Here is a 397-nt window from a genome sequence, read left to right on the forward strand (position 1 = left end):
ATCAATTAAGTAACTTGTCGTTTCAGCTTTTAATAATAGTACTGAAACTTTCCTTTCCTTGTTTCTAGTGGAGAGAGCGTTAGATGATTAACTACAAGCTAATTAGATGACAGTAATAAAACCAGAGGGGAATTTTGAACAAGTTAGAAGGAAGGAAGGAAGAAGGCCCCAGAAAATAAGTGTCGTCTTCTGATACTTTTCTGATTCAGCTGCAGCCACATATATCATTACAGTTATTCTAGACGAAAAGATAAAAGAACCATGAGGATTTAGTTTTGTAGAATAAAACGTGTCCAATGGCAGAAGGTCCAGCCTGAAACTCTTGTGCCTTGAAAAAAAAAAAGCTCAATATGTGGGATGGAAGGAAGGAAAGAAAAAGTAAGACAAGCAGACAAAC

The sequence above is a fragment of the Epinephelus moara genome, chromosome 5, assembly GCF_006386435.1.
Source record: "Epinephelus moara isolate mb chromosome 5, YSFRI_EMoa_1.0, whole genome shotgun sequence".
NCBI lineage: Eukaryota > Metazoa > Chordata > Actinopteri > Perciformes > Serranidae > Epinephelus > Epinephelus moara.